The sequence below is a fragment of the Octodon degus genome, unplaced genomic scaffold (assembly GCF_000260255.1).
Source record: "Octodon degus isolate 3935 unplaced genomic scaffold, OctDeg1.0 scaffold00042, whole genome shotgun sequence".
NCBI classification, from domain to species: domain Eukaryota; kingdom Metazoa; phylum Chordata; class Mammalia; order Rodentia; family Octodontidae; genus Octodon; species Octodon degus.
Genome location: NW_004524618.1, coordinates 2240517 through 2249779, shown reverse-complemented (window position 1 = coordinate 2249779; position 9263 = coordinate 2240517). Strand labels below are relative to the sequence as shown.

The window sequence follows — 9263 nt, the reverse complement described above, 5'->3', positions numbered from 1 at the left end:
AAAAAAAAAAAAAAAAAAGGCTGGGCATGGTGGTGCATACCTGTAATCCCAGCACTTGGGAGGCTGAGTAGGCGGATCATTGCCTATCTGGTTTGAGACTAGCCCAGGCTACCAAGTGAGCTCAAGGCCAGCCTAAACTGTACATGAGTACTTATCTCAACAAGGCAAAAAACCCAAAACAAAACAAAGCAACAACAACAAAAACACACTAAGAGGAAAAATATGAAAGGAAATAAAGAAGAGAAAGAGATGAGAAGCAAGACTAAAGGATGAAGGAAGATTATTCAAACTTTGGGAACTGGTGAAGAAGACAGGAAACAAACAACAAAATAAAACTAAACTAAAAATGTTCACGCTCATGAAAACGTAAGTAGGTTCTAGCCTGAGTACAAACTGCTAAATCATCATGGCTCTGGTTCACAACACGGCTGAACCCTCAGAAGGACAGCTTACCTTCCCAATGACCACTTTCTCCCTCCTCCCTACTCCAGCCCTGGACACAACATCCTCTTATCTTCCCTGTGTACACAAGGGAGCCTCCAATTAGCCGCCCTCAAGCTCCGCCCCTGCACAAGTCCATAAAGCCTCATTCTCCTGTCTCAGGTCAGAGGGTCTTCCCCTCTCCCCGCCCTCGATCCTCTCCCTGGCTTCAGAGTTAATAAGGTCCCCCCTTTATTTCTCTTTTCTGCTGCAGCTGCTGCTGATAAAACCTAACATTTCTGGTGCCGTGACTCGGACTGGTGAGTTATGTAGATCTCAGGCATCCCCTGCCATAATTTTGAGCTCACTCACCGAGTTGCCGCCTGCTTCTGCCTCTACCACCTGCTGCTGCTAGCTCACATCCAACACCGACCAGTATCAATCCACACAGGTGATCAAAAAAAAAAAAACCAAACTTGTCTCTACAGGGTCTTCTTTGTTTTGTATCTTCCCTTGTCTGGAAAACCATGAGCTCAAGTCAGGACCTGTCTAACCCCCCCAATCCATCCGGACCCTGGACCCTTGCTTTTTCTAGTGATGACTGCTAAAGTGGGTGTTGACCCTCTCTCATACTCACTCCAAATTAAAAAGTGATGTCAGCCTTTTGCTCTAATCTTTCGGTTGCTTTTAATTTGACCATTATGGGAAATATTCTTCCTATCCCCCAAAGCACCCACTGCTGGGTTGTTTCCTAAAACACCTCAACACACTTGGATTTCAAGGGTATCTCAAACTCAAATGACTAATTTTTTACTGCCAGATGGCTTGGCCACAATATAAACTCAACAATGTCAGCCAATAGCCTGAGGAAACTTTGAATCCTTAAAATTTCTGTTATCATTATGGCCAATGGCCAGAAATCCCTTAAAAGCCTTTGTTGACTCTGAAAAAGGTCATGTTGACTCTGAAAAAGGTCATGTTGACTCATGACCTTCCCAGATTCCTCCCTCTGCTATCTCTCTCCCATCTCCCTATCCCTCTGCTAATTCACTGGTATTATACTACCCTCTCCACCCTCTCCACTGGAAACTGTCTTGTCAGTTTTCTCCAACTTCTCTGCCTTTACTTTCTCTACCCTTTGTAGCAACAACTCTGCCCTCTGTTTTTGCCTCTTTTCCCTGTAGATTCTGCTGGTTCCTCTGTAGAGTGTGCCATCTATCTTTCCTCCTCCATATTGGAACCTCAGGTGGCTGTGGCCCCTCCTCTCATATTTTCTCCTGTGTTTTACCTCCCCCAGCTGCACCAATAGCCTGAGACTGTTCACGATGTGGCCAGCTGCCACCATCTTGTGTACCATATGGCCATCTAGAGCCATTATATGGTCACTCTTCTTGTGATGTCAAGAGTGCTGATGTGGGGCCCCTTGTCACATGACAAGACACTGCCATCTTGTGTGCCATGTAGCCATCCACCCCACCATGTGGCAGCTCTTCCTGATATCAGAGTGCCGACTTGTAGCACCAGTCACATGATGGGCCACTGCTAACTTCTGGACCATGTGGCTATCCAGCAGCATTTTCTTTTTCTTTTTCAGTGTATCTTCCAGCATTTTACAATCCTTCCTCTTGTGATTTCAACCTTGTAGTGCCTCATCATATGATGGGCCACCACCATCTTGCAACCACTCCTGGGTTATATAACTATAAATAAGAGGTTTTTATGTTTTTCAAATTCTTATATCTCTATTAATTGTCCTACAAAAGTTCTGACTATAGTCTTTTTATAATTGCAAACTTAAAAAATGTTATTATAATGTAATTTGGTAAAAATATATTTGAGGGACAGTGAGATATCTCAGCAGATTAAAGCACCTTAGGCAAGCTTAGGCAAGCTCAGGGACCACAGTTTGATCCCCAGCACCACATGCCATACCAGCAGGCCAGAGTCCGGCCGTAATGGTGTACTCCTATCCTATAATCCCAGTGCTGGGGAGGCTGAAAATAGGAGGATCACCATGAGTCCGAGCTGTGTAATGAGACCCTGTAACAACTGCATACATTAAAAAAAAACTGATATTGTGGAAGGTGAGTGTGGTGGTGGTGCAGCTTAGCTTCCTCATCCGAGATAAAGTGGGACAACATGGAAGTGAAAGATGCAAATTCTGCACTGCTCAGTAACTATGAGGTGTTCCAGTTGCTGACTGATCTGAAAGAGCAGTGGAAAGAGAGTAGGAAGGTGAAACACAGTGCAGGGCAGCAGGACCTGAATACCATCACCTATGAAGGCTGAAAAGCTGCAGCTGCTGAACCACTGGCCGATGACTGCTGTGGAGATCCAGCTGATGGTGGAGGAGACGGAGGAGCAGTTTGCGGAGGAACAGATCAAAGTGCTCCTGCACACCATCATGAGCATCCTGTCTGCCGAACTGGAGGCTGAGCAGAACACCGGCAGCAGCGCCGAAGCGATGGACGAGGAGGGCGCAGCTTAGAGGAGCACTGGGCCAGACTGCTCAGGGGCTGCAGGGCCAGCAGCTGCCTCGTGGCCATTCAGTCATTTCTGTGCTTTCCCCATCTATCCCACCAGCCTGTTTTCATGGTTAGTGGGGGAAAATCACAGAAATAAGGCAAACAGATGTATTTTGGCTTCAGGAGAAGCAGTGAACTCAGGCTGAGGTTATAGGGCAGGGGACTGGAAGGAAGACAGTGACTGTGGCCACTGGTGGGAGGGACGCTTCCTGTGGTCTTCACTGCTTGAGGAGCCCTCTGCGCACACAGTAGGCGAAGCACTTGCAGAGCCACTGATGAGCTGCGTGGTAACTGCTTTCATAGCTGCTGCTGAGAGTCGAATTGTGAGAGCCCAGCGAAAGGGCCTGGAGCCCAGAGCAGCGAGCAGTAGCTGTAGGTTAGGCCAAACTCAGGACTGCACTCACCCCGAGGGAATGTCCTCCACAAGGAGATGGGAAGCAGGGGGTGAAGACCAGGCCTCCCAAGGGCTCGTCTGTGGTCTCACTCACTGCCCTTGGCGTTCACGACTGAAGGACCTGGCATCAGACCATGGTGCTTTCTGACACCATTTCCTGTCCTGAGCCAGCCTAGCCAGTGGGCAGTGACACAGCCAGGAGAGCCTCACTGTGTAAGGGAAATCATGTGTGCCTTTGAAGGGGCATCCATGGGCAGTTCTTTCATGAACAGAGCAGGAAACCCTGGATCAACCAAGAAGGATTTGCATTTGCTATTATGAGGTTGCCTGTTTCTGAATTTAAAATAATTACCACGCAAAGACCACTTGGTACTTGCAGACATGTGGTTGCCCATCTCTGCTCTCTGTTTGGAGAAGAAAATGCCTGTGAATACTAATCTGCCACTTGGTACTCATTTTGCCCTAACATTACACATTTTCAGTGCTGTTACTTCAGTGCCTTTCAATCCCCTTGTAATTCCCAGTTTATTTCAAACTTCCTCCCTGCTGCAGTTCACTACAGTTACTGAACTTACCATCTGAAGAGTGGTTGAAGTCTTTAGAGGCAGTGCTGACAGCCACAGGTTTAGGGGTAAATCTTTCTCCAGTGTGGGGATCCAGTAAAGAGCTGTTGATTTACTTGTGCCTGTGTTCCTTTTTAACCTTATTAAAAAAGTGTTAGATGGTTTCTCTTGATGGATTTAAGGTTACATCAGTGGGGATAAATTGTTTCCAGCTGTTGCCAGTCTTTGAAGAAGACTGTTGCCTTTTCTTTGAAGAATTTACATTGTCATACACTGAGAAATAGAACGACATCTGACTTAAAGGCTAAAAATAAATGAATAAATAAATAAAAATAAAATTTAAAAACCCTCTGATTTTGTAAAGATGTTTGTGTTCTATGTATTTGTGTTTGTCATTTTGTGAACAGCTGTTCCTCTTTTTATGTATTTAGTACAGGTTCTACAGGGTCTCACTAGACTGATTGGACTCATAGTGAGTCTCCAGTTTTCAGCCTCCCAAGCACAGAGATTACAGGCCAGTGCCACCATACCCCATCTCAATTGCTGTCTCAGCTTGCCCTGGGGGATGGGCCTGGCATGGTATGCTGGGGATCAAACACTGGTCCCTGTGTATGCCTAAGCAGGCACTTTAATCTGAGCTATATGGTGGCCCTAGCAGTTCCCCTTTTTATTTGAGTTTGGAATATAGACTTAGAAGTATGCTTATTCCTATGGTCTAAGTGATATCAAAACTGGTTTATAATTAAACAAAAATTGTTAAAATGGGGAGAGGGTCTGGGGAGATAGCTCAGTAGAATAAGCACCTGCCTGGCAAGTGCAGGGTCCTGAATTCAATCTCTGGTACCGCAACAACAACAAACAAACGAACAAACAAACCAAAAACAGGGAGAGATTATTGGACAGGACTATAATTGGTGGAAAGAGGTGTGACCAACTTTGGCCCATTAATTAAGAGCCCCCAATAATCTCCATAGTCTCTTTAAAGACACCCCTAGGGCTGGGGAGATAGTTCATTAGAATAAGTGCTTGCCTGCCAAGTGCAAGGGCCTGAGTTCAATCCCCGGTTCCGCCAAAAAATAAATAAATAAATAAAGACACCCCTAATAATTTGGTCATTGGTTAAAAGAACAAGTTTTTCAGAAAAAAACAAGATTTTCTCATAAAAGACGCTCTTGATATATTAAATGTATTCATGCCTTCCAAATGTAGAGTCTTCTACAATATAAATTTTCTTTATATTTGAACATACACCTTTCTCTTCTGCTCCAGATATTCATAATAAGAGGTTCATGTCAAGCCAACATGAGGTCATCAAATAATAATTTTCTAACAAAAATATGTGATGTGTATGCTGTGTACATTTAGAGATGCTTAGCTGAAATGGAGGTTCCATCATGACTGTTATGCTATGTTACTATGTATAACAATTGATGTCAAATGATCTCTAAAATTATATAACTTATCTGTTAACATTCTACAGCGATTTCACTACCAGAACATCTATGGTTGGTAAGAACAACAGTTTTCTGGATGCAATTTATATTTCAAGATGCTTAATACTCAGATAAAATTTTAATAATTAAGTGTATAGTTCCCAAAACTAAGTGTACTAACATAGACTCAGATTCTCCTGAAGGAACAACTGTTATTAATTCCTATTTTATAACCCTATTTGCTCCTGACAGTCATGCCACATTTAAAAAGACAGTTCTTGGCCCTCAAACTCCAAGGCTTTCTGTGTCTTCAATAATAGAGACAAAAATTAACTATACACAAGCTTTTTGGCTGCAACATTCAGGACTCCAATCAGAGCAGGATCTTAGCCAGATAATCCTATGCCTAAACAAAATGGTGCCACCTGGGTCCCTCCTGGATGGTTTTAAGTGCAGCAAAAAGGATACTGGGCATGAACCTGCCCCAACCTACAGCTACCACCAGGACCTGGTCCCATCTACAAGCTCAAAGGTCACTGGAAATGTGACTGCCCTATCTGCCAGAGAGCAGATAAGTCATCCAACTCCCTGCCCTCACAGAACTTGCTGCAGCCAGATCTATTAACAGTTGACCTGCTTGGTCTTGCTGCTGAAGAAGAATGATGGGCTTGGGGTCCATGCTCCCCATCAAGGTATCTTTGTCAGAGCCCCGAGTCTTGCTGAATATCTCAGGTAGGACACTCTTCTCTTGTTTTTTGTTTGTTGTTTTGTGGAACTGGGGATTGAACTCAGGCCCCTGCACTTGCCAGGCAAGCACTTATTCCACTGAGCCATCTCCCCGGCCCCAACACTCTTCTCTTGTTGACACAGGGGGCACATATGTTCTTCCTGAGTTTTCAGGTCACTGGATTAGATCTACAGTCTCCATACTGAGGTTGATGGCTGACCTACAAGATGTGGTATGTATGACCCCTTCAGATAGGGCTCATTTGCTGCCAACTCTAGACACTGTTTTTCACTCATAATTTCCCTGTGATCCCAACCTGCCCCATTCCTCTCACAGGCAGAGATCTCCACCAAAAGCTCTTCTCTTCCACCTCTCTCTCTATAGCCTACATAGCCACGCTCAGTGGGCAGCCAGCTCTTTCTTCCCTCTTCCCTCTTCTCTTATTGACCACATACTCTGGGAGACTTTCAGTCCTACTTGTGACACCCATGCCATCCCTACACTAGTTTGCCTCAGGGATCCTCAGCTTTCCCTTGTGTTTCCTAACATCCAATAGCCTCTAAACACAACTGGGGAATAGAGACAAATGCGCTTTTAAAAGCTGACCTCATCAAACACGCTGGAGCTGCACCTGCCTTCGCCTTAGCTCCTTCCCTTGGCTCTAACTAGACTTAGGGCACTCTCCAGGACCCCAACTTCCTAAGTCCATTAGAGCTCATGTGTGGGAGACCTTTACTGCTTCACAACTTTCCTGTTCCTGATAATCGTCCTCCCATCACCAATATATCCCTGTTCTATCCTTCCTTTGGTACCTGCTGTGACAACACGCACATGCCTGCCTCCCACAACCAATAGATAGCATCAATCAGCAACATCTATATTTTCTGGAGATTTAATATATCTTAAATCCTCTATGCCTACAAGATTAGATTTTATATGGACAGGTCCCTAGCTGATCATCCTCTTTTTTTTTTTTTTTTTTTGCTCCGAATGCCTTCAGGGCAGGTTTGGTTGGCTTGAGTTGTGGGGATTGAACACAGCAACCTGAGCCTGACTGCTTTGTTGAAGCAGCCACTTAAAGAACTGAGCTAAGGGGCAGGCCCCCCATGGTCATCCTCTTAACAGCAACAGCGATACAAGTCACTGGCCTGCCCTCCTGGTTCCATATCACACGAGCCAAGTAGTGCCCAGACAATTTCTCTCCACCTGACAACTCTGCTTCTCTCTCTCTCTCTTTTTTTTTTTTTCTTTCTTTTTTAGGGAAAGGTCTATAGGGTGTTCAGGGTCTCACTACTAGATCAGATTCATAGTGATCCGCCTGTTTACAGCCTCCCAAGTGCTGGGATTACAGGTGCATACCACCATGCCCAGTCTCAAAAACTCTTGCTTCTCTTGATCGTGAGCCCTCGTCACCTGAGTGGTCTTCACAACTCCTGTCATCTACATGTCTTCGTCTAACTAAGGGTTCAAAATACTCCAGAGTAACTCAGGTATTGCCTTCCCATCTGTTTTCTGATCCCCTACTTTCTGCTAGTGCTTTTGTTCACTGCCGGACTCGACTATACCCAGACAACCTTCAGATGACACACAAGATTTCTTTAATCTTGAATGTGAGCCTTCACTAATGATAAACTTCTCATCCTGGCTGAAACACCTGGTACTACCTTCTACATGGGCATGAACCCTCATCCTGTCAACCTCCTTGCCCCCAAGATGCAGGAAGCAGTCTAAGAGATTCACTGCCCTTTCATAACCACTAAAAGACAGGAATGATAGGTTCCAGCTCAAGTACAAACTGCTAAATCATCATGGCTCTGGTTGTCCCCCAGAAGGACAGCTTACCCCCAATGACCACTTCCTCCCTTTTCCCTACTCCAGCTCTGGACACAACGTCCTCTTATCTTCCCTGTGCACACAAGGGAGCCTCCAATTAGCTGCCCTCAAGCTCCACCCCAGCACAAGTCCATAAAGTCTCATCCTCTCGTCTCAGGTCTGAGGGTCTTCCCATCTCCTGCCCTCGATCCTCTCCCTGGCTTCAGTTTATTACTAATAAAGGCTCTCCCTCCCCTTATTTCTGCTTCTCTGCTGGGCCACCACTACCACTGTCATTGCCGTACTGCTAAAAATCCTAACAATAAACAAAAACAACAAAAAGCAAAGAATAAAAAAAGAGAGCCCAGATAGATGATGGATGATCCCAGCAACCTGCAGTATGAGTAGCGCAGGATGCCAACCCTGGTGCCTTCAACTCCACAGATGTTCAGGCCAATCCTGGGCTCTGGTTGTGGAGTTGGGGCCTGAGCTGTTCAGCTTACAACACTCTTGGTGTTTCTTGCTGGCCTGATCATGGCTCCCTCACCGTGGTCATCTCCTGTGGTTGTCCTTTACCCAGTCTCTGTGGGATTTCAACCCCGGGACCCCTGTGACAAAGCCAACACATAGCTGCTCCGAGTTATAGCTTCAGTTGCCTCCTCCCTAATGTGGCATTGGACCAAGCACCCTCTCCAGCGGACACTGTAGTCACTTGAGCTGCAGCCCCTGACCAGCTGTTGTAGCGCACAGCACCTGCTGCTTTGCTGCATGGTATATCTGTCCCTGGAGGCCTCTGGTGTCATCCACCATCACTGCATCTCTGTAGATTTGATTCTCCTTTCTCATGACTTGAACCAAGTTTCCCTCCTCCTTTTTCTGTGTTGTGGGCTGTCCCTTCACTTTGTCTGTGGGCTCCAATTTTCTGCCCAGATCCCTCCTGGGTCCTGGGGAGACTCCTCTCTCCTTTTCTTCCCCAAGCTGTTATTTTCTAGTGTATGGATTCCAACTCTTGGAAAGACTGATTTGTTGCTGCTTACTGCTCTGCCATCTTCCCAGAAGTTCTCAGGGTTTCTTATGGTAGAAGCTAGGCCCTCAAGGCAAACTCCCCGTTCCTTTTGAGCACCCTGAAATGATCACTTGCTTTTTCCAAGGACAGAACAGGGCAACAAATGCAGCTGAATCATGCCTGGGCCAAAGAAGAGGCTGGTCTGCAGGAGGAATTTTAGAGTCAACAGTAAAATTGCCCCTTCCTAACAACGAAAAAACAGGAGGGGCTGGAGAGATGGCTCAGTGGTCTAAAGCACCTACTTGAAACAAGCTTGGCAAAGTACAGGGACCACGGTTCGATCCCCCAGCACCACATGCCAGCCAGCCCCGCCCCCTGGTGGG

General features: G+C 45.9%; 1 protein-coding gene and 1 pseudogene across 2 annotated transcripts in view; one reads left to right on the top strand and one right to left on the bottom strand.

The window, feature by feature from the left end:
- Positions 1-9263, bottom strand: part of Sufu (SUFU negative regulator of hedgehog signaling) — a 163814-nt gene that overhangs the window by 68496 nt on the left and 86055 nt on the right. The window lies entirely within an intron of this gene.
- Positions 2699-2908, top strand: LOC105742203 (annotated as a pseudogene).